We start from the raw sequence: 23,828 nt of genomic DNA, 5'->3' as shown, positions 1-23,828 counted from the left end.
TTAAATTATTTCTTATAGAATTTGGAATAGAATTCCAGGTACGTATAGTGTTTGCGAAAAAAAAGTCTAGTCGACGAAACTGATTTAAATGTAGGTACGATTAGATCATTTGTACGAGCAGATCTTGTGAAAGTAAGTTTATTATAAAGGTATTATGGCGTTTTAGTAAGAATTAGTCTATAAAGAAAAATGAAGCTCCAGGCTTTAAGATAGTCAGAAATTTGACATCCCAAAAGGAGAGACTTCCAACGAGATATATGATCGAACTTATATAGTCCATACACGTAACGAGTAATATGGTTAAATGTCACATCCATTTTATGAGCAGAGTGCGAATTTAGCTTGTTGTATATCAATTCATCAAATAAGGTAAAATTAGCTGAAGAGCCAGTTTATGTATTATGTTATAGGGAGTGAACATAGCCGATAGCCGCAAGTGCCGCAGGGCACCATATACCTTACCTATGGCCAAGTTAACACATGTGAAATTTGAGTTGATTACAAAGTCAAGGTTTGTAATTTTTTCACTAGCGTAATTTGGGCGGTACCTATGTAGAAAGGTGGAAGTCTCGTCTCAATCAGCTTTCTCTTTGAGATAGGCAGAACAAATTTATTTTAGTTTTATTAGTGTTGAGGCACAGCCCGTTTTTATTAGCCCAAAGGGAAATAGGCGGCCACCGTGGTGTGATGGTAGCGTGCTCCGCCACCACACCGTATGCCCTGGGTTCAACTCCCGGGCAAAGCAACATCAAAATTTTAGAAATAAGATTTTTCAATTAGAAGAAATTTTTCTAAGCGGGGTCGCCCCTCGGCAGTGTCTGGCAAGCGCTCCGATTGTATTTCTGCCATGAAAAGCTCTCAGTGAAAACTCATCTGCCTTGCAGATGCCGTTCGGAGTCGGCATAAAACATGTAGGTCCCGTCCGGCCAATTTGTAGGGAAAAATCAAGAGGAGCACGACGCAAATTGGAAGAGAAGCTCGACCTTAGATCTCTTCGGAGGTTATCGCGCCTTACATTTATAAAGGGAAATAGGTGAAATGTTAGCATTGAGTTTCGAACACAAATCATCAATCTCATCAATGCGGCTAGACAGGTAAAGTTGAACATCATCCGCATAAGCATGCATACTGACGAACTCGCAGACCGTAAAAATATCATTGATTAATAAACTAAATAACAGTGGGTCAAGGATTGATCCCTGTGGAACACTGCAGACTATTTCGCTAAGGCATTACATTTTGGACCCGATTATTACACGTTGGTATCGGCTAGTTAAATAGCTGTTGATTAATGCCAATGAATCATCGCTAAACCCAAAGTAAGCCTTTAGCTTAGCGCAAAGTAACTGATGGTCAACGGAGTCAAATGCCTTAAGAAATCAATAGACAAAGTAAAGTTACAAAGTTTTCATCAAATTGAGCACGAATATCGTCAAGAATCTTAAGCATAGCTGTTGCGCAACCATGCTTGGCCCTAAAACCAGACTGAAGAGGTGACAGCAGCTAATTATTTTGGATGTGATTCGTAATTTGTTCAGCTATTAATGCTTCAAAAGCCTTGGAGAAAGCCGCCAATATACTTATAGGGCGGAAGTAAGAAGGAGTATCAGCAGACCTCTTTTTCGCAATGGGTCGAATAGATGCAACTTTCCACTGATTAGTAAAGCAGGACGTGGTGATGCAGTGATTAAAGATGTGCGTTACGGCGCCGATTATGTATGGTAGAACCATCTTTATGGACCTAATCGGGATCTCATCTACACCGACAGCATTCGACTTTACTTTAGCTGTACTCCTTATCACATCCGACTCAGAAACAGCTTTAAACTCGAATATGTTACCAGAATAGCAGGCATTATCACGAGCGACAGATACGCGGTGATGAGTATCGGTTAAAAGGCGGATAATGAACGTTTGGTTAAGCTGGTCAGGATCTAGAGTGCAGGCTTCAACATTCTCACTGCCACATACACGCAGACATTTGAGGTTACGCCATAGAACATTAGGAGGCAAAGAAGCATCAAGCTTGGCAGCGTAAAAATTTCGCTTCTCGCTTCTGATAATGGAAGTCGCACTGTTTCTGGCCGCTTTGAACAAAGCCCAGTTAGCCTGGCTAGGGATTGCTTTAAATATTGATAAGGCCCTGTTTCACGCATTAATTGCTGCCAACACTCTATGAGTGAACCAAGGGGACACCGAGGATTTACTCTTACTGTAGCGAACAAGGACATGCTTATTTAAAATGCTTAACATATTTTTACTGAAGAACTCGAGTTTATCATTAACACTTGAAAAACACCAACAATCAGACCAGTTCACAGAGCTAACATCAACAACCAGTGATTCCACGTTAATGTTTCGATAGTCCCTAAATGAGAAAGTTCTTTCAAACTCACATTGTCCAAGATTAATGTCAAGTGCACAGAATATTAGGTTGTGGTCAGATATGAATGAAAATTGGTCAAACGCCGTAACAGAGGAAAAATCAGAGACAATAAAAAAGTCTAAAAGACTTGGGGTACTTGTGTTAGAATATCTTGTGGGAATAGACGTGTTAACTACAGAAAGACCAAAAGCAGATGATAAATAGTTCAACAAATTAGAGGATAAGAGTCACGTACGAGAAGATTAACGTTAAAATCTCCGCACAAACTTATATTTGCGTAGTCAACAATAAGCAGTGACAGGGAAGTAAAAAACTGATCAAAGCTTATATGCTTTTTACACAAGCTTATTCCTATACACATGATAGAGAGATAGGGACAGTTCCACAAACATGAATTCTACGGCACAGTTTTCCGACTTGTATAAGACCTTCATACTAATATTGTTTCTGCAGTAAACAGCTATTGCGCCACCTTTTTTAGATCCTCTGTCGTGGCGGATCAATGTGTAATTTTGCAACGAACAGTATAAATCATTCAAGCAATTTGAAAACCAAGTCTCGGTTACACAAATTACATCTACCACCGAACACTCAAAGGCATATCTGACGGTATGTATCTTTTCTGGATTGAGACTCCTAGCATTAAAATGAACGATATTAAAACCGTTATGACGCTTGCATAGAATGTTTACCATCGTCAAACTATTCTCCCGAACACCATATGTACCGCTGTTAAAAGACATTAGACTTATTTCAAATCTTAATCTTATTTCAAAAACAAAAACACTGCAAGTTGCACCAAACTTCGAAGCACAATCAACTAAAGATATCGCGCCATCGATTTTTCGATAGGATTTGGGCTCAGGAAAAAAAGTTCCACTACGCATACCCAAAAAAATAATTTTCGAGCCTGCAAAAAAAATGACGAAAGGGTAAGTTTTTCGACCAAAACACTCCCCAAAACCCAAAAAATATTTTTTTTCTTCAAAAAACTTGTAAAAACGTTGGCGATAACAGTTTGGGGTTTGGGTAGTGTTTTGGTCGAAAAATTTACCCTTCCGTCATTTTTTGCAGGCTCGAAAATTATTTTTTTGGGTATGCGTAGTGGAACTTTTTTTCCTGAACCCAAATCCTATCGAAAAATCAATGGCGCGATATGGTTAATAAATCGACCTAGTCTAATGTATACAAATACTTATTCAGTTAAAACAAATTTAATAAAAAGATAAATAAAAGTTAAAATATACGGAATTGCATATAAAATTTTTTGAAATCGTCGCATATTACTCCGTTCCCTGCAAAGAACTCAGCTAAGTTACTTTAACAGTCCCAGAATCTTTAGAAGCTCTGATGAAAACAACACCTTCTAACGTGAACACCGATGCCAGTTTGCCAGCTCGTCTAAGTTTAATCGCCTGTTGTAGAAGTTTTCTAATATCTGGAGTTAAACTTTCAAATATAGAGAACTTTCCTTCCAGCCCTTGTGGCCAACATTATTCTGCCTGCAAGTCATAACTGATCAGTAGAGAAAAAAAAATGTGAATACTTCAAATACTAAAAATAAAAAAAAAACTTACTAAAAAACGTTAAACCGAAACTTCAAACTTTTTTTTTTTATATTTTGGACAAATATAAAAAAAAACAAATTTTGAAACGAAAACTATTATATTTCAAAATTTCCTTATTTTAAGGAAATTCCCACTTAAATTATAAACGTGATACTTTGTGAGTGAAAGGGTATATTTGCAGAGCAATAGCGGTTAAACTACTGGGGCTATTTTTCTGAAATTGTGTGCACTTAGGCCCCGTTTATCAGTGTAAGTTTAAACTACAGTCACAGCTGACTAGCCTTTAATCCAGAGATGCCCTCGAGAGCTTCGTGGAGCATTGGAAATTTCGGTGTTCACCTATATGTCGTGTGAGCCCAGCGGTTGGGATTCATCAGAACAAGCAGTCTCAACCAGTTTTCGCTTACATTTAAAGCAGTAAAAATCTCATTTGTAAATTCTATGGTAACATTTTTTTTCCCATTCTCCTTATACACAGAATGTTGGGAGATATATACTAAATTAGGAACCCAGTAGGGCCAAACATTGTTTGTGCAAAATGGATATCAAATGAGAGGCGCTCATTAGTTCTATGGTGAGAGTTGTCTATTGTTTGGATATCTTATTATCGTTTCGCAGATATTGGCCAAAGTGTGGGCATTGATATCAATAAAATCTGTTTGTGCAGTATAAATTTCAAACGAAAGACATGTAGGGAGCGGTGCATTTCACAAATCGACAGCCAAACAAAAATTATATTGCTATGTGCTCCATTCTACGTTCGTGACCATTTCGGAATCACTTTCGTAAGGTTTTGAGGACTATTTCGGGAGCATATATTGCACCAACTTTGCTCAAATTGTTGATTGTGAATTGAACAATTCAGAAGTGAAATTAACAAAACAAATTTCCTTATAAGTAAGCCATTGCTTAACTTAACAATTACACTGGTTTACAGCCAAAATGCACCAGAGACGCCATTATGAAGTTCCTATGTAAAATCACCCCCTCATTTCGAAAATCAAGGTTATTTTTAATTCTATGGTAACGTTTTTCAGATATTTACGAATAACGGTTTTTTCCCAAAAAAAAAAAAAAAAAAAATTGGGTCCACTTAATCATATATATCTCAAGAACGAATTGAGCAATTCCAAAACGGCATGCAGATTCGAAGGTAACGAACAATCATTACGGATTTTTTACATTTTTTTTGGAATAATATAAAAAAATGTGTGCTTTGCGAGGAAGGATCTCGAAAACTTTTTATTTTTTTGCAGATCTGTTTTTTTCTCTCTAAGCTCTGTTTTATTACAAAAAAAAATAAGCTTTCGTTCAACAAAATCCATGGACTAATACAAAAGTTATAAGCATTCATGTAAATATTCCCATTTAATACTTAAGTACCCTACTGGTACATATGTGTCAGTATTCGTATATCAGTTAGTTAGTTTTTGCAGATTTTTTTGTTTTCTCTCTAAGCTCTGTTTTATTACAAAAAATAAGCTTTCGTTCAACAAAATCCATGGACTAATACAAAAGTTATAAGCATTCAAGTAAATATATCCATTTAATACTTAAGTACCCTACTGGTACATATGTGTTAGTATTCGTATATCAGTTAGTTAGCGAATATTAACACATATGTACCAGTAGGGTACTTAAGTATTAAATGGACATATTTACTTGAATGCTTATAACTTTTGTATTAGTCCATCGATTTTGTTGAATGAAAGCTTTTTTTTTTTTTGTAATAAAACAGAGCTTAGAGAGGAAAAAACAAATCTGCAAAAAAAAAAAAGTTTTCGAGATCCTTCCTCGCAAAATACAAAGTGTTGTATACACAGTTTATAGAAAATATTATTACCATTCAAAAGCTTCAAACCGTTTTGGAATTGCTCAATTCGTTCTTGCGATATATATGATTAAGGGGACCCCATTTTTTTTTTTTTTTTTTTTGAAAAAACCGTTATTAGTAAATATCTCAAAAACGTTACCATAGAATTAAAAATAACCTTTTTTTTCAAAATCAGGGGGTGATTTTACATAGGAATTTCATAATGGCGTCTCTGGTGCAGAAAAAAAATTGGAATTTATCATCCAGTGTTATTATTGTCATCCTAAGTGCCGTTTTCTCGACTGCCTGTTAAAATTTATCTCAGTTTCTGCATTGCCCGCTATATTTATCCTGTCGACAAATTTGACAGGAAGTCGAACCACCCGTTTAAATCTGTCGATTCGACAGCGTCATCTGTTATCTGTATACCCAAGAAAACGCTGATTTCCGCGTGCAATTTTTTAATTTCCGGTTTCACGTCACTCCATCCGGCTTTATATTAAGTTTTGAAACTCATATAAAGTAAGTCTTTTAAGGGACTATTTCATTCTTTGTTCTAAGCTTTTTGTCTCTTATTGCCCCTTTGACAAAAAATGCACACAGTTTTTAAACAAAATTTTTTTGTTTACCATTGATTTTGACAGTCTCTTTTACGTCCGTTTGCAGCGCTGCCACACTACAACAATAGTTTAACAAAAATCAGGTATCTTAAGCTAGCCCAACCTTTTCAGCCCAATCAAAAAACGATACCGTACTAAATTACACAATATAATAATATTGCACAATTAAATGTAAGCTAGCCCGCTAGCTAGCTATCGAAGTTTTTAAAATACAAGTGTAATAAATTTAATTAACCGGTTTTAGATTAGCATTAAATATTGTGATATTTAGTACGGTCTCGTTTTTTGATTGGCCTGAAAAGGTTGGGCTAGCTTAAGAGACCTACAAAGATCAGTTAGATTGATTGAAAATGTCATTTTTACAGAATATTGTTAACTTGAGATGAAGAGTTTCTCTTCTATTGAAATGACTAAACAAATTTGTTCCCTTGACAAAAAACTCGTTTGAATTAACCATAATGCGATCAACCTTACAGAATGTCTGTTAATTCAAGAAGACTTGTTGACTTTACTAGCTTTGGTAATAAGCCAAATATTTATTTTATTTTTTAAAAATATTATGTTATTTATTTTTGAGTTTAAATATTTTCCAACTAATTAGAATTTTCATTTTTTGAAGTTATTCAAAAATTTTAAGTTAACACGAAAACTCAATAAAAATTAAAGTAAAGAGTACAAAATAGTTAACACTATATTTACTCCCCCTCCAAGAAAATTTGAAACAAACAAATTATTAATTAATATTAAATGTAACCTTTTTTTTTTTTTGTTGTTTAATGTATTTGTATTTAAATTAGTGTAAATAAGTATGTTTGCTGGTTTAAGTAAATCAATTGAAATATTTTTAATAGTATTTTTGTATTGAATTGTAAATGTTTTATGTTTCTTAGAGACAACTTTAAAAGGTCCTTCATAAGGTGATTCTAAATTAGATTTACGAAGAACTTTAACAAAAACATACTCACAATTTTCTAATTGTTTAGGAACGAAAAAATTTTTTTGTTATGATGAAAAACTTTAGAACGAACAAGCGAAAAATATTCTCTTATTTTATGAAGAGCGTCATTAGAAAAATCATATTCTTTATTACTATTTGAAATAATTAATTCACCAGGTATTCTAAGTGTTTGGCCATAAACAAGTTCAGCAGATGAACATTTTAAATCTTCTTTAATAGAAGTTCGTAAACCAAGTAGAATTAATGGTAAAATGTCAGACCAATGAACCGAGTCGTTTGATGCTATAATTGCTGCTTTTAAAGTTCGATGAAATCTCTTTATCATGCCATTTGCTTGGGGATGGTAAGGAGATGTATGAATTTTATGAGAACCTAAAAGTTTAGTTAATTCCGTAAAAAATTTTGATGTGAATTGTGAACCTTGATCTACTGTAATATTTAATGGTATACCAAATCGTGGTATATAATTTTGAATAAAAGTTTTTACTATAGTATTTGTTGAAATATCTTTAAGTGGATAAGCTTCAGGCCAACGTGAAAATCTATCAATAATTGTTAAAATATAAAAATTTTCATTTGAAACTGGAAGAGGTCCAACAATATCCATATGAATATGTTCAAAACGACCTGATGGTATTTGAATTTTTTGAATAGGAGATTTAGTATGTCTTGAAATTTTGGATTTTTGACAATTGATGCAAGATGAAGTCCAATCGTTAATTTCTTTACGCATGTTAGGCCAATAATATTTATTTTGAATTAATTTTCCAGTTGTTCTTATACTTGGATGAGATAATGAGTGAATTTTGTCAAATATAATTCTTCTCATAGAATGTGGAACATAAGGTCGAAAAGGTTGTAGAGAAACATCACACCATATGTTTAAATTAATAACTGGAATATGAATTTCTTTCAAATTATTTTTAGAATTTTGATCAGAAATGGTTTTTTGTAAAAATGTATCAGTTTGTTGTTCTTTATATAAAGTTTCTAAATTTATATCTTGAGTTGAAATTGCATTTATTTCTGGAATACGGGAAAGTGTGTCGGCAACTATGTTGTCTTTTCCACGTATATATTGAATATCATTTGTAAATTGAGCAATATATTCAAGATGACGTAGTTGACGGGGAGATCTATCTACTTCAGAATTTAGAACATGAATTAAAGGTTTATGATCAGTATAAATTGTAAAAGTTCTACCTTCAAGAAAATGTTTAAAATGTTTAATTGAATTATAAATTGCCAAAAGTTCACGATCAAATGTGGAATATTTAGTTTCTGTTGTAGTTAATTTTCTTGAAAAATAAGCTAAGGGTTCTAGTATATTATTGCTAGTTTGTTGAAGAACTGCTCCAATAGCAACATTTGATGCATCTACTGCCAATGATAAAGTACCATTTTTGTCGAAATGTGTAAGTAAAGTATTTTTAGCAAAAAGTTTTTTAACATTTTCGAAAGCTGTTGTGGCTTCATTTGTCCAATTTAATTGTTTGAGTTTGTTTTTAATTGCATGTGTTAACATTTCATGCAGAGGACTAAGTTCTGTTGCTAACATTTTAATATATCTGTGATAGTAATTTATCATACCTAAAAATTTTTGTAATTTATTTATAGAAATTGGTTTTTCAAAATTTGTTATGATTTCAATTCTATCTAAAGATGGTTTAATACCTTCGCCTGAAATTTCGTAACTTAAGAAATTTAATTTATTTACACCGAGAGTACATTTTGAAGGTTTGATATTTAAATTATATTCTTCAAGTCTTTTGAAAACTGATTTCAAATGATTTATATGTTGATCTTCATTATCACTGGCAATAAGAATGTCATCAATGTATGTAAATACAAAATCGAAATCAGAAAATACTTCATTAATAAAGCGTTGGAAAGTTTGAGCACTGTTTCGTAAACTGAAAGGCATTCTTACGAATTCAAACATTCCAAAAGGGGTAGTTATTGCAGTTTTATGAATGTCTTCTTCTGCCATTGGAATTTGGTGGTAAGCACGCACAAGATCAATTTTGGAAAAAAATTTTTTGTTTTTTAAATCAATTGTTAAATCGTGGATATGTGGTAAAGGATACCGATCTGGTGTAGTAATAAAATTAAGTCTTCGATAGTATCCGCAAGGTCTCCAATCATTTGGTTCTTTTTTAGGAACGAGATGAAGTGGAGATGCAATAGGAGAATTTGAGGGTCTGCATATACCAGTTTTAACTAAAAATTCAAATTCAGTTTTAGCAATTTTAAGTTTGATTGGATCAAGACATCTGGGTTTCGAAAATGGTAAAATACCTTTTGTTTCTATCCTGTGAACCGTATGGTGTTTAACTTTTTTAGTATAATCTGGTTCGCAGGTAATAGATGGAAATTCATTAAGTAATTTTGAAAACTTATTTTCGACAATAGGAATTTTGAGTGAGAAAATATCAGAAAATCCAGAAGATCCAGCAACTTTAATTTTTGTAGTAGAATCCATTATTTCTTTATTTTTAATATTGACAATAATTCCGAATTTTTCTAAAAAGTTTGCTGCTAAAATTGGTGTATCAATATTCTCAATAATGAATGGAAATTCAAAATCTCTTCTTAAACCTAAATCAATTTTAAGTAGTTTTGTACCGAAAGTTTCAATTGAAGAACCGTTTGCTGCAGTCAAAGTAAGATCCGAATTTCTTTTATAAATTTTAAATTTAGAAAAAGGAATAACTGATACAACTGCGCCGGTGTCGATAAGAAAATTAAGTTTATTGGATTTATCAAATATGAATAGGCGACGAGTAGGTTTAATAATAGTTCCATTATCCGTCACCGTCATAATGGATCGTTTCAGTTTAAATTTTGTTCGGAATTTGAATTGTGATTTTGATTAAAATTGCATGGGGGTATACATTTAAGAGCGTTATTCTTAAATTTTTTGTGATACCAACAAATATTTGTTTGTGAAGTAAAATTACGATTGTTTGAAAAATTTCGTGATCTTGAAAAATTTCGAGATTTAGATCTATTTCTATCTTTAGATCTTGAACGGATTTGTAATTGATTAATATCATTAGAAATTTTATTTAAATTTTGATAAATAGCCGTAGTTAATTCAGTTAAATTTTTAACGCATTGTTCTAAAATATTATTATTTATACTCGAAACTATAGGAGATTTAGAAGAATGAGGTTTGTTGATTAAATCAAAAAGTTTGTCAGCTAAAATAATTACTTCATCTTTATTTTTATTGTTAGTAGAAGTTAAATGGATTTGTATTTCTTGTGGCAATGTACGAATCCATAATTTGAAAAGTAATTCTTGACTTACATTGAAGTCAGTACCTATAAGTGATTTCATAAATCTGAATAATTCAGATGGTGAACGATCACCAAGTTCAGTTTTTGAAAATAATTGTTCTAATCGTTTTTCTTCGCTAAGAGAAAATCTTTCACATAAAATTTTTTTGATTGTACCATATTTATTGAAAAGAGGAGGAGGGTTAATGATGTCAAAAATTTTAGAAATAGAATCTCGTTGAAGGGTAATTAGAACATTTTGAAATTATAAATTATCATCAGTGATATTATTAATTTCAAATTGTCCTTCAACAAGTAAAAACCAGGCATTGGGATATTCTTGCCAAAATTGTGGTAATTTAATAGATTTAATAGAAGAAACATTTGTAAAGTTATTTTGTGTTGAAGTATCTCGTGTTATATTAGATATGTTGTTTTGTGTTGTATTAATGTTAGAATTTTGAGTTGTATTCTGAGTCATTGTGTTATTTGTATAGTTGTTGTTTTGATTTTGCGAATTTGTAAAATTACGGGTTCGTATTGGTGAACGTAGAACCATATGAAAAAAAAAAAAATTTAAATGAAAAATTTGAAAATTAGAAAATATTTAAGAATTTTTTTGGAAAGGGAGTTAACAATTTAAATACAATATTTAATTTTATATAAAAAATAAGTAAATTTAAATAACTTATATTAAAATTTTTAAGATATAAAAATAGTCTTAAAATAAATTGAAAATTTAAAGGGTTTAAAATTTTAATTTGAATTATAATTGAAAATTTTAAATTTAATATTAAAATAAAAATTATACTTACATAAAATTAAATTTAATAAAAAAAAATATTTAAATTAATAAGTAGTTGATTGATGATTGCAAAGATTTTAAGTGAATCAATTGCGTTTTTTTGACGTGATGACAATTAAATACATCGTTGTTGCTGTCTATGCAATGGCTTTGTTATGCAAAGGCTTTGTAATTAGTGAAGAGGACGTTAAAGGTTACGAGTGATTCCAACAAATGGTATACAAAATGACGATGTTTCGTTGAGTATTAAAATACTTCGATATATGAATGAATTGTAGGGAGGAATTAGCGGTATTATCTTAATGAATTTTAAGTTTAATATATACGACAGCAAATGATGTGCGTTAATCTAATTCAAACATTTTCGCATATTCTTTCAGTTCTTCAATATTGATTTAAATATCAGATAGGACGTGAAAATATAATGTCAATGGGTCAGCGGTTCTTTAAAATTATTTTAAGCTTCTTAGTTTTGTTATTAATAAACACGATTTTCGTTTAGGTACACAATTTCTTGGTCTCTTTTATTAAAATTAAGTGGCAGTTTAATTTAAATTCATTGAGTTTTGCATTGAATAATTATTATAGATATTAAATCTGCTTTATTTTATTTTTTAGTATATTAATTTACAAATCACACATTTGTTTGTTAGAGCTTTGTTAGTGGTGAGGGTTTTTGTCATAGCACTGATGTATTGTGATGATGGTGTTTTTACTTGACCCATCAGACGTAATATATATGTACATCCAATTAAATATTATCTTCTGAATTTGGTTCAGGTAACTAAAACAAATGTTCTTTGATAGCACGTCACTTAGTTGCACTTTTATTTGCGGTATTTTATTGGTCAATAGCTTTGCGATACTAACGCGTCACATTCAGTAATTGTTCACATATAGACTTATATAAAAATTTAGGTCCGTTGGTAGAATCGCCAATATATTTGGTAATAAGCCAAACATTTATTTTATTTTTTAAAAATATTATGTTATTTATTTTTGAGTTTAAATATTTTCCAACTAATTAGAATTTTCATTTTTTGAAGTTATTCAAAAATTTTAAGTTAACACGAAAACTCAATTAAAAATTATTTTAAAAGTTAAAGTAAAGAGTACAAAATAGTTAACACTATACTAGCGTCGTTTTTTGCGGTGTATACACTAGTGATCAAACTAGGAAAAAGACCTCACGAGAAAATCCATTGCTTAGGGGTGCTTTATTCAATAGCGTTCGACATTTCGAGGTTTCGGTGAAAAGAAATACATTTTTTTTTTTTAATAATAAAAATTCTTGTGTGATTAATTATTTAGCTTATTGTATCCATGAAAGCGGCGCAGCGAGTAAAAGCTAATATAATAGTGTAATCGAATACTAATGGAGAAAAATTAAGTTTTGAAAAATCAGATCAAAACTCGTAATTAATAAGACAGTGGCACAAGAAACAAAAATTTTTGAAATTAAGCTTTATTCAGGTGCAGTGGTTCCAAAGTTCGCATATTGAAGAAACAAAATGTTACCTGAATAAAAAAACCGATTCAAATTATTTAAAAAATAATGAAAAATTATAAAAATTTAGATTGGATGATGTTCGATCTAAAAATCTTAAAAAAAAACTATAACTCAACTAAATAATACAATGCAAACTAAAAAACTCAAGTACGAAATGGATAACCCTATATTGAGCAGCTGAAATATTCAATATATTTGCCTGCTTAAAAGCAAACATATTTAATTAAGAATCAATAGATAAAAAAAAAATAAAATAATAAAGCGCTTTTATGAATAATTAAATTTTTTAATTAAATGTTTAAACGCTGCAAAACAAAAATTTATGTTAATGAAAAGTTATAAATTCTCCTAAATCAAATACTTTCCTCAAACAAAAATTTTGTGTGCGTGAAAAAACTTATAATACAAGCACCCTTGTGCTTTACCACCCCTTTCTGACACCCGCCAAAAACAGATTTGCTATACGGCATTTTTTTTAGTAAATACTTTTTGTTGTTGCCAATGTTAATGAGTTTATTGACTGCATAAACAAATCACAAAGTTCTGCGCTTCAGTGCAAACACTGGTGTGTGTGTGTGTGTGTGGCTTTGTGATTGTGTTCCTGTTTTATTTAACGACAAATTGCGTGTTTTCTGCAAGATCTAGCAAATGATGCGCTCTTAAACGGACAATGAACACCATGTTGGAGCTTGTTTGCGGTTTATATTCCGAGGAGAATGAGCCGGTAAGTGCGATTTTTAAGTTTTAATTATGAATGCTCAAAGGGTCTTTGCTATGCTGAAAAACTTTTACACAGACTTAAGCTTAAGTTATTTTTGTCACTCAATTCCATTGTTTAAACTTGACCTTATGGAACACCCACCAACCCTTTTCAATTGGATACTTCTTACTTAACAGAAAAAAGCAAAATGTGATATTCAAGAATAATGCGTCAAACTTTTTCAAAGTTCCATCTGGGAAACCAACTCGGATCTATTTTCTACTTGGTGTTTATTAACGATATTTGTAGTTAATGCACGCAAATCGTGTTAAGCTGGTGATGCCTATCCGAACGTCAGAGGCCGACCTAAATTGTGCGGTGGACTGTTGCTCTGTGAATGGCTCAGCCTGAAGAACGGAAAATTCTTAAGCTTTACCAGGAAATCGTGGCATATTCATAAATATACTAAAAGTCGCTTTAAAATTGGAGAATTCACTACCTTCATTGACTTAGGCGTAACCATGGATCCTAAACTTGACTTTAAGTCTCATCCATACTTCTTAATTGGCGCTTAACCACTTAAACGGTTATAGCCGTCCAAAAGGCGTATTCGCTCTGCTAACAGGTGCCAATTGGTCACACCAAGTTCAAATCACATATTGATTTTAAATAGAGTAAAGGGACCAAAGCATTCACAAATCGGCGGGCTGAAGAATTCAATGATCCCTATATATCCAGAACCCTCTTTACGTCATATGTAAGATCTAATTTGAAACATACTTCAGAAGTTATCAAAATCATTGTGATAAATTGAAATCTATTCAAAAACAATTCCTGCTCTTTGCATTCAGGTGCTTGCAATGGATTCAGGACGGAATCCTCCTCCATATTCTAGCCGTTTTAAACTTATACACCTACCTAGATTACAGAGTCGCAGCGATATACTTGGTGTTTTATTCATTGAAAAATTAACCAAAAGTATTGTGGACATCCCTGTTCCCTTCAGACCGTCTAGGCACTTTTAACCACTTTTCTTAAGTATCTGTATATCAACTTTAAAATGCACATATAAAAAAAACTTCTACTATGGTGATCGTAATCCCGTCCATTCCGTTATCATCAAAATTTGAGTTTACTTTCTCTGGTGGTTGGACTTATAACCGGACACATAGCAATCGGGAGGCACGCACAATGGCTGCATGCTCCCTATAATGATTATTGCAGGAGCTGCAAAGACGAAGAGGGGTAGAAACAGTCAAACATTTTCTGTGCGATTGTCCCGCGCTTTGGCACAAGAGGAAGAAATCTCTGGGATATCCCTTCCTTCACGATCTTTGTGATCTGACTAAGTTGGAAGCTAAAAAACTCCTGACATTTGCTGTATCGAGGTGTTGGTTTGAGTAGGGGAGAGATCCACGTGGTATCACAATGGGACCTTTTTGGGCCTAAGTGCACTGGTCCTCGCACCGGTGGCCACTCTAACCTAACCTAACCTAGTTTACTGATTCAGTTAACTTTTTTGTATTTTCATTTATAGAAACTTCATACTGAATATCTCTAAGTAGTCTGTAAGATTTGAGGGGTGGTAAGGTTGAACTGGCCGGTCAATAAACACCTCACATAGACTGAATGTGTCCATGTGTTACCAGAATTTGTTTGACGACCAAACATAAGGACCCAATCAAACATTTCTTCCTGCAGCTGGCACTTCTTACATCTGCTGTTACTGACAAGCCCTAAATTGTACGTATGTGAAGCCAGTAGGCAGTGTCTTGTTAGTATGCCCATATGTGCAAATGATATCGTACGATTTAGACATAATATTAGAAATGATGCAGCCTTTCCTGCTTCCCAGACGAATTTGGACGTTTATCGTCGAATCTGCGAGTGCTGCGCTCTTCTTGCCGACTCTATTCCTTTCTGACCGGGAAACTTATACAACTTTTTCCAATACATCTTTGCATTCCAGGACACTTCTTGATGAAGTACTGTGTGAGAATATTGCCCTAATCGCCGCCTGACTATCAATATGTATATTGACGCGAATGCACCTTAAACACGCTTCCTCCATAATTTCTGCTGCTTTCTTCACGGATCTGTAAGATCTATTTATTTCTGGATCCAAAATGTAAACAGCAGACAACACTTCCGTTAATTTGGAGCCATCGGGTATACACGTGTAAAGTAGTTCTGTTATTTCTGCACCCTGGCACCAACCCTCAGCTCAATTTCGGTCCACATCCCTTTCCTTGTTGCAGTGGCTACCACAACATTTTAGTCTGCATGCGGCATGTGTAGAATGGCATGCAATGCAGCTGTCGGAATAGTTTTTAGGGCTCCCTTTATGCTAATCATAAATTGTCTGTATACCCCTCTGGTTTTTTTGGGTATAAGTACATTTTTGTGTGACTGTCCACTAAACGATGACTCCATAGTAAAGTATGGGTTTGACAATTGCCGTAAATACCCAATGAGAGAGCTTGGGTGGTAGGCCCCACGTGCATCCTAGCATCCTTTCCTCGCAGTTTTTCTTCGCTCTCTCTTCCACATGGAGTTTCCACTACAACTTGTTATCTAGTATAACTCCTCCTAGTAAATATAATGATTTGGATCAATCTGTAGAAAAAATAAATAAATTTTAATTTAAAATAGAAAACTTAGAAATTCAACAAAGTTGGCCTGCAGCGTCATCTGGCGTTGAATTGACGAAAGCAATTGGTTCAAGTTCACAATGAACTAATATTATGTCCACCACCTTTATTTCCATTTCTCCCTCTTCTCTTACTATTGATTCTTTCATGCTCCTTCAATAACTAATATACAAAAACAAAAATGCTTTATTGTTAAGAACAAACACAGCTGTTTAATTGTGAGAATCAAATATGTGCGCCAATTTCAAATAAAACAAGTAAGGAAGTCTAAGTTCGGCACACAGCTGTATGTATGTGTTGTTTGTTTTGTGTGCTTAATAGTGTTACAAGGCTACTCAATAATATATACATATACATATGGTTCTATTCTGAACTAATTTTTCTTCGAGTTATGGCTCCCGAAACATAGAAAATTGCTGAGTCATAAGAGGGGCGATGCCACGCCCATTTTTTAAATTTTGAAGTTGTTCCTATTTATTGTTATAAATCCACTTGGGAAATGAAATACGATTGATATAAAGCTCTTTTTTGCAAAGATATAGAGTATTTTATTCGTACACGACTCTTTTAAAAATCTTTTATATAAAAGTGGGCGTGGTCCTTAAGCGATTTCGTTAATTTTTGTTCAAAGGATTCCGTATAGTAAAAGCAACCTCTCTGCCGAATTTTGTTACGATATGTTTAAGGATTTTTGATTTATGATTAAATAAATTTGTAAAATTGATTTTATCACAAGTGGGCGGTGCCACGCTCATTTTAAAAATGTTTTTCAAATTTTTATCAAGAGCCTCAATATCAGTCAACACGTCAAATTTCAACATTCTAGGTGTATTATTTACTAAATAATCAGGTTTTTTGTGTTTTCCTAAATGTTATATATATAAAAAGTGGGCGTGGTTATCATCCGATTTCGCTCATTTTTAATACCAATCTATTCTGGGTGCAGATAAGCTCGTGTACCAAATTTGGTGAAGATATCTCAATATTTACTCAAGTTATCGTGTTAACGGACGGACGGGCGGACGGACATGGCTCAATCAAATTTTTTTCGATACTGATGATTTTGATATATGGAAGTCTATATCTATCTCGATTCCTTTATACCTGTACAACCAACCGTTATCCAATCAACGTTATAATACCCTGTGTACAAGTACAGCTGGGTATAAAAAACTTTTTGTTCTTTACTAAGGAATATACATGCATATGTACATTAGGGTGGCCCTTCGTTGTATGGAGGAAAAAAAGTGCTATGTGTAATATGCGAATAGCTCAAAAACGAATATATACAAAGTTTAAGGTCAATCAAAAAAGATTTAGAGGTGGCGCAAAGGGCTTGAAATCCTGAAAAATAACGGTTTTTTACAATTTCGTGTTTCAGGCTTCCATATTTCTAAACCCTACGAAAATTTACTGCTTTTCCATACCGTAATAAGATCTGTATTTTCTTAATTTTCTAAAATGGCCACAATCTTCAAAATCGGTCGATCAATAACAGAGTTACAGGGCAAAATATATATTGCTTTCGACAAGCAAATATGAAAAGTAAATTAAGTCTGTGCAAATGCGTTTATCAGTGAATCGTGGTATTCGGGTAATAAACGCTCAAATAAACTTTTCTATAGACAAATACATATATCCCTTGAAGCCAAACTTGAAGCTTATTTATTTAAAAAAGTATACACATATATTTTTTTATAAATTTTCTTTCGAAATGCGTGATGCTACAACAAATTTAAGCCTGCACTGCAACTTGTTCTTGCAACAAGCATGTCAAAAGAAATTAAAAAAAAAAGGTATAAAGAAAGAAAAATATATATTTTAAAATTGCAAACAACTACAAAAAATTTCTTCGACGTTTTCTTATTAAAACTACACTGCTCTTGAATGAACGAATTTTGAATAGTAGGTTTTTTTTAAATAGATAAATTGCGGCACTTTGCATTGGGATGGAAAACCACTTCCAGAAATAACAGGTCGTGAAAAGGTGAAACGACTTCCAGTCGTTGTTACTTACAGGAATGGCGAACAGTTAATAGGAGCTCCAAAATTATATGCTGCAACAGGCTCGGAAATAGCTGATATGTTGTATGAACTGTTATTTGAATGGGATCTGAAGGATGATATTGTGGCCTGTTGTTTTGATACGACATCGGTTAACACAGGCGTTATAAAAGGAGCTGCAACGTTATTAGATGAAAAAACTTAAGCGATAACTTTTGTACCTACCTTGTCGTCATCATATTGTCACGGATATTACCATCACTAAGGCGATGCCAAGGCCACGATAAGCAGTATTTACGTCAATAATCAAATCATGTATACACATATATAAGGCAGCCGAAAGATGTCACACACAGATGCATTTACTTATACGCCATGTATGTGCGAGAGACTGTAAACTACAAACATTCACATCAATAATCCAATCATTATGTATCTACATAAACGAATAAATAATTGCGTCTACACATATGTACGTATACGAGCAGCGGAGCGGCAATGCACAAACACATGCATATATCTTATCTGAGTTGTCACAAGAGAGAGCAATAATTTGTGCACGTAGTTGTGGCTCAACTGGAAGAGCAAGAAGAGCGTATCTCAACAAAGCTGGAGGCACAGGAAACAAAATTCTCATCGCAGCTGGAGGCTGTTAGTGAACGACAAAATAAAGTGGAGGCCGAGATGGATGCTTTGAAAGATCGGATTCAGGAGTTACAATTGAACCGTCCAATCACTTCAACGTCTACTTTGAAGGTAAAATCCCCAACGTTTGATGGTTCTGTTCCATTCCAGGTATTTAAGCTCCAATTTGAGAAGACGTCGGCAGCGAATAACTGGAATGCTGAAGATAAAGTTGCAGCTCTGTTCGTGGCATTGAAAGGGCCAGCAGCCGAAATCCTACAGACGATTCCCGAAGGAGAGCGGAACAACTATGAAGCATTGATGGCCGCTGTCGAGAGACGTTATGGAAGCGAGCATAGAAAACAGATATTCCAAATTGAGTTGCAAAACCGCTACCAAAAAGCAAATGAGACATTGCAAGAGTTTGCTTCAGATGTTGAAAGGTTGGCTCATCTCGCAAATGCGGACGCACCCGTGGAATACACCGAGAGGGTAAAAATCCAGAGTTTTATAAATGGCATACGAGACGTGGAAACGAAGCGAGCTACATACGCAAACCCAAAACTGACATTTGCTGAAACGGTATCACATGCATTGACTCAGGAAACGGCCTCACTATTGAGTAAACCAGCGCATACAAAGCTCATCGTGTGGAAGTGGAAAGACCAGATTGGGTAGACACAATTTTGGAAGCACTGAAGGGATCACAACAGAAAAATGCCGGAGTGATTAAATGTTTCAAGTGCGGCAACCCAGGTCATATTGCACGAAATTGCAGCACCGGTTCCAATAGATCCAACAATGTGGGTGGCCGTAAACGCAGAGCTGAAGGAGATGAGCAAATCTCCAAGTCCACTCAATCGTTAAACTAAAGCGAGTCAGCCGCAAGGGGCGACAGCTGGCTCCCTCAATTGAATGCCCCATAATCTCTATCTCACAAATTGGAAGAAGGTCAAACAATCTTACTGTCGGAGGACATGTGGATGGAGAGGAACGTTTACTGACTGTAGATACGGGTGCATCTCATTCCATCGTTCGAGCGGATTTAGTCAACAAGAAGATAAGACCATTGCATGGAGCAAGATTGCGTACAGCCACTGGAGAAGACAGCACGGTTCTAGGAGAAGTATCATGTGAAGTCGCAATTGGGAACGTCACGGTAGTACACAATTTTATAGTGGCAGAGATTGTTGATGAAATCATAATTGGAGTGGACTTCTTAATCGACCAGGGCATCAAGATCGACATGCAAAGCAAGACGATGCGATATAAGAACATGGATGTACCACTTAATTTCGGCTACGAGAGAGGCTACAGCAGTAAACGAGTGCTGGTGGAAGAGAGTCAGCGAATACCACCAAAATCCGAAGCAGTCATCTGGGCAAAGGTTGATGGAGATCGTGGGACAAACAAATTGTGGGTTGTCGAAGCAGCAAACAAATCAGCACTGAACATACTTGTAGGAAAAACCCTGGCTATGACAAAACAAGATGGACGTATTCCGGTAAGAGTACTCAATGAGTTCAATTCACCACTCAAACTGACTAAAGGAGCTATTTTGGGAAGATGCCAAGAGGCCGAAGTAGTTATTAACTGTGAACAGCTCCAGGAACACGTTTCAGCTAGTAATACTAATCTTTCAAATGACATCACGGCATGGACGCAGGGGCTAGAGGAAGCATATCAGAGAAAGGCAAAACAACTGCTCCTAAAGTACGCGAACATATTTGACCAGGATGGTTCTAAACCAGGCCGCACCAACGTTGTGAAACATCAAATTGACACTGGAGATGCGAGGCCGTTCCGTCAAGCTCCACGTAGTGTTCCACTGGCGAAGCGGGAAGTTGTGAGTCAAATTATACAAGAAATGAGCGACAGCGGCGTCATCGAACCATCAGCTAGTCCCTGGAGCTCACCGGTAGTACTTGTAAAGAAGAAGGATGGAAAAATGAGGTTTTGCGTGGACTACCGGAAGTTGAATGACGTTACGAAAAAGGATAGCTACCCATTGCCAAGAATTGACGACACTCTGGACTCGCTCTCTGGTACGAAATGGTTTTCCACACTGGACTTGAAAAGCGGCTACTGGCAAGTGGAGGTAAAGGAGCAAGACAAAGAGATAATAGCCTTCAGCGTCGGAGATGGTCTTTGGCAATTTACAGTAATGCCCTTTGGACTATGTAATGCACCAGCTACTTTCGAGAGACTCATGGACCAGGTATTGAAAGGTCTACTTTGGAAAACATGCTTGGTGTACCTGGACGACATCATCGTATTGGGCAAGAATTTCGATGAACATCTTAAGAACTTGGAGGAAGTTTTCCAAAGAATAGCTGGCGCTGGTCTGAAGTTAAGTCCCAAAAAGTGTTCGCTGTTTAAAAAGGAAGTAAATTATTTGGGTCACAAGGTAACGACAGAGGGCATCTGCACTGCGAACGAAAAGATAGAGGCTGTAAAGGATTGGCCAAGACCACAGAACCTACATGAATTAAGAAGTTTCCTTGGGCTGTGCACATATTACCGCCGATTTGTACAAAAATTTTCCAGCGTAGCCCATAGCCTCCATGAGCTTACAAGAAAAAATAAAGCTTTTGAATGGAAGAAGGAGCAAGAAGTGGCTTTCCAAACATTGAAGGAGCGTTTGTGCACTGCCACAATGTTGGCATATCCGATTCCATGAGCAACATTTATTCTAGATACAGATGCGAGTGGATATGCTATAGGAGGCGTTTTATCACAACTGGTCGATGGACAGGAGAAGGTAGTTGCATATTACAGCCGGTCGATTGGAAAACCAGAGAGGAACTACTGCGTTACGCGGAGAGAGCTGTTGGCATTGGTAGAGTGCGTTAAACATTTTCACAAATACCTCTACGGCCAGCGATTCCGTGTCAGGACAGATCACGCAGCTTTAAAATGGCTACTGCAGTTCCGTAATCCGGAAGGACAATTGGCACGGTGGATCGAGCGACTACAAAGCTATGACTTTTCCATTGAGCATCGAAAAGGTAGTACCCATGGAAATGCCGATGCAATGTCACGAAGACCATGTAGTTTGGAATGCAAGCACTGTTCAAAAGCCGAGGCTAAAGAAGACATAGATGTCCGGCTAATGACTATAACATGTACAGATGAATGGGACAAGGAACAGCTAAGAAAGTGCCAGCTAGAAGATCCAGATCTGTCACGTGTTATGCAAGGGCTCGAACGAAATGTCCCATTGCGAAGTCATATTGGGCACAGTGGAACAGTTTAGAATTGATATCCGGTTGCCTTCATCGAGTATGGGAGAGTGAGGATGGTAAATACAAGAATAAACTGATAGTTGTTCCCAGAAAGAGGATTCCTGATGTGCTCAGCGAGCTGCATAATGGTCCAAGCGGAGGTCATCTTGGAATCACGAAGACGCTCGAGAAGATTAAACAGAGATTCTATTGGGTTGGTTGCCGTCAGTCGGTCACTGAGTGGATTGCGAACTGCGAGGTTTGCAGCAGAGCGAAAGGGCCCAGAACACGAAGTCATGGCCAGATAAAGCAATATAACTCAGGTGCGCCATTTGAAAGGATCGCTATGGATGTCGCCGGTCCATTTCCTACTAGCAACGGCGGAAACAAATATGTACTGGTAGTTATGGATTATTTCAGCAAATGGCCAGAGGTATACCCAATCCCAAATCAAGAAGCGGAAACGGTAGCAGAAGTGTTTATAAACAATTGGGTTGCAAGGTATGGTGTACCAATGGAGTTACATTCTGACCAAGGCAGGAATTTCGAATCAGCTGTGTTCCAGGAAATGTGTAAGTCATTGGGCATTCGAAAAACACGGACAACTGCATTGCATCCTCAATCCGATGGTATGGTGGAACGATTCAATAGAACATTGGAGGAGCATTTAAGGAAAGTAGTGGACAAGTACCATAAAGAATGGGATACCGGCATACCATTATTCTTGATGGCTTACCGATCAGCAGTGCATGAGACAACGGGCCAAACCCCTGCAAAAGTAATTTTTGGCAATGACCTTAGACTGCCAGCTGATTTGAAGTTTGGGATAGATGCCAATGCGGAGAGAAATGTCAGGAAATCCACTAGTGATTTGGAAGAAGAGCTAAGAGAAATACATGATCTGATAAGGCAACGAACAAAGATTATGAGTGACAAGATGAAAGCCAGATATGATAAAGCAATTAATTCAGAAGGTTTTCAGGAAGGAGATTTGGTGCTGTTATACAACCCGCAACGAAAAAAAGGTTTGTCCCCGAAATTGCAGTGTAATTGGGAAGGCCCATACAAAGTTGTAAAACGGATCAACGATGTAGTGTACCGCATACAAACCATCGGTAAACCACGAACCAAAATGAAAGTGGTTCATTTGGAGAGATTAGCAGCGTTTAGATCGAGATATTTGTCTGACCGGGACGATCAGACTTAGGTGGAGGGCAGTGTCACGGATATTACCATCACTAAGGCGATGCCAAGGCCACGATAAGCAGTATTTACGTCAATAATCAAATCATGTATACACATATATAAGGCAGCCGAAAGATGTCACACACAGATGCATTTACTTATACGCCTATGTATGTGCGAGAGACTGTAAACTACAAACATTCACATCAATAATCCAATCATTATGTATCTACATAAACGAATAAATAATTGCGTCTACACATATGTACGAGCAGCGGAGCGGCAATGCACAAACACATGCATATATCTTATCTGAGTTGTCACAAGAGAGAGCAATAATTTGTGCACGTAGTTGTGGCTGGCGATTTTGTAGCCGAAACAACTAGTAAGTTCTGGAAATCGAAGAGCCTATGCAGCGTAAACTATAAAAGCGGGGCAAGCGAGTAAGAAGTAATTCAGTTTGATTTGAGATTTGGATTAAGCGCTATCTAGCGAGCTA

The 23,828-nt window shown here is 35.3% G+C and overlaps 1 protein-coding gene across 1 annotated transcript in view; it reads left to right on the top strand.

Moving 5' to 3' along the window:
- Window positions 1-23,828, top strand: part of loco (locomotion defects) — a 418,869-nt gene that overhangs the window by 83,790 nt on the left and 311,251 nt on the right. The gene's annotated exons all lie outside the window — the stretch shown is intronic.

The sequence above is a fragment of the Eurosta solidaginis genome, chromosome 1, assembly GCF_040869045.1.
Source record: "Eurosta solidaginis isolate ZX-2024a chromosome 1, ASM4086904v1, whole genome shotgun sequence".
Classification (NCBI taxonomy): Eukaryota; Metazoa; Arthropoda; class Insecta; order Diptera; family Tephritidae; genus Eurosta; species Eurosta solidaginis.
The sequence above is the reverse complement of the archived record's forward strand: the minus strand, read 5'-3'. Positions and strand labels throughout refer to the sequence as shown.